Here is a 2,717-nt window from a genome sequence, read left to right on the forward strand (position 1 = left end):
AGCAACATTGTTGAGGTAACACTTTACACCAAAATATATTTTTTTTAGCATGACATTTAGCAACATCAACTTCAACTCAAAATTAAAGGTGCAATTAAGTGACTCCAAGTAGAAGACGTAGACCATTTTCTATAATAAACCGTAGAACCTGGGATGTATTGCATTTTTATTTATTTATTTATTTTAAAAATACCGAAACATGACAATTTCCTGCATCGCAGTCGGCCACGGTGCTTTCTATCGACTGTGTGTTATCTTCCTGAGCTATAGAGAATCTCTTAGTGCTGCTAAATCTATTTCCCCACCCTAATTGAAAATCACAAAAATAATCCTAGATCCCTATTCAATATTGTAGCAAAATGAACTAGGAATAAGATCACCACCGAAACAGGCACACAATCATTACATAGCAGCGAAGATTTCATGGATTTATTCATTGGTAAAGTTGAAAATATTAGACAAAAACTCAGACCATTAAATTAAAACCAGACACTTTTATAACTAACCCTGTAGATGATAATGTAGCAATAGCAGATCGATGATTAGAATGTTTTACTCCCCTTAGAGAGACCGCACTAGCTTCATTAATCTCTTCAGCGAAATCATCAGTAACAGGGCAGTGGGGGGTGGGGGGGTGGGGGGGCAGTGGTGTCTTGGGGGGGGGCAGTGGTGGCTTGGCGGTTAAGGCTCTGGGTTACTGAAAGGTCGGAGGTTAAAGCTGCCAAGCCCCTGAGCAAGGCCCTTAACCCTCTCTGCTCCAGGGGGCGCTGTATCATGGCTGACCCTGCACTCTGACCCCAACTTCCTGACACGCTGAGGTATACGAAGAAAAGAATTTCGCTGTGCTGTAATGTATATATGACCAATAAAGACTCATTATCATTATTAACTTGTATACTAGATCCCTTACCTACATGTTTCTTTAAACAGATTATTCCAGAAGTAATCAAACCCCTTCTAAATATAATCAATTCTTCCCTTAGCACTGACTATGTACCTAAATCATTTAAATGAGCAGTTATTAAACCCCTGATTAAAAAAAAATGACCTTGACCCGTCTCAACTGTCGAGCTACAGATCTATATCAAATCTCCGCTTTTTCTCCAAGATCTTAGAAAAGGTTGCAGCACAGCAGTTATGCTCGTACCTACACAGGAATAACATTCATGTAATGTATCAGTCAGGATTTAGACCTCATCATAGCACAGAGACAGCGCTGGTTAAAGTAGTAAATGACCTTCTACTGGCCTCTGATCAGTTTTGCATTTCGTTGCGTGTGTTACTTGACTTTTGAGCTTTTGATACTAAAGCTCACACTATTCTCCTTGATAGATTTGAAAATGTTGTTGGCATTAAGGGAACGGCCCTCTCCTGGCTCAGGTCTTATTAGACTGATCGCTAGCAGGAAACGGCGATTTCTCCACGCATACCGAGGTAAAGTTTGGTGTTCCACAAGGTTCTGCTTTAGGCCCATTACTTTTTACTTTATATATGCTACCTCTGGGTCAAATTATTCATAAACACGGAATTACCTTCCACTGTTATGCTGATGATACACAGCTGTATGTTTCAGCGAAGCCAGAGGACAGACAGCAGCTTAATAAAGTTGAGGAAAGTGTAAAAGACATTAGACGTTGGATGCTTATTAACTTCCTCTTACTTAATTCTGACAAGACAGAAGTATTTGTACTCAGACCACGTGTAGCTAGAAGTAATCTTTCCGATTACACAGTAGCTCTGGATGGACTTTCTGTTTCATCATGTGCAGCAGTAAAAGACCTCGGTGTGATTACTGACTCCAGTCTTTCATTTATATATTTTATTAATATACATTATATATTTTATTTACAAGCTCATGTAGATAATATTACTAGGATAGGCTTCTTTCATCTCAGAAATATTGCTAAGATAAGAAATATAATGTCACTACACGATGCAGAAATAATAGTTCATGCTTTCGTCACCTCTAGACTAGATTACTGTAATGCCTTACTGTCTGGATGTTCCAGTAGGAGCAAGAACAAACTCCAGTTAGTCCAGAATGCAACGACCACATCACCCCGATCTTATCCGCACGGCATCGGCTCGCAGTGAAATCATGCATTAATTGTAAAATACTACGATTGATCTATAAAGCACTGAACGGTCCCGCGCAACAGTACCTGAGTGAACGTTTGGTCTTCTATGATCCGCCACGCCTACTTAGATCAAAAGGTGCAGGATATTTGTTGGTACCTTGAATAGTGAAGGCTACAGCAGGGGGAAGAGCTTTCTCTTACAAAGCCCCACAGTTGTGGAACAGCCTTCCAATTAGTGCTCGGGACTCAGACACAGTCTCAGTGTTTAAGTCCAGGCTGAAAACATATTTTTGTGAATGGTTTTTCTTTAGGCAAAGGAGCAGATCTAGAGGCTCACATGCATAGAGTGTTGTGGTGAACAGGGATGGATGCTGTCTCCCCCCCACCCACTTTCACATGTTCACCTAGGTTTGTTGACGGTGGAGTGCCTGGCCACCTTATGTCCCAGAGCGCCCTCATGTCTGTGTTACCTTCTGGCTCTCCCTTTAGTTATGCTGTCATAGCTAGTCTTGCCGAAGTCCCTGCTTACACTCACGGAAAGTACATTGTCCTTAACCATTACGGGGCAACAACCATACCAAATAATATCTCCCTCTCTTTCCCGCTCTCTCCCTTTCTCTTTCTGTCTAGCTACTCATG

The sequence above is a fragment of the Ictalurus punctatus genome, chromosome 19 (assembly GCF_001660625.3).
Source record: "Ictalurus punctatus breed USDA103 chromosome 19, Coco_2.0, whole genome shotgun sequence".
Taxonomy (NCBI): Eukaryota; Metazoa; Chordata; class Actinopteri; order Siluriformes; family Ictaluridae; genus Ictalurus; species Ictalurus punctatus.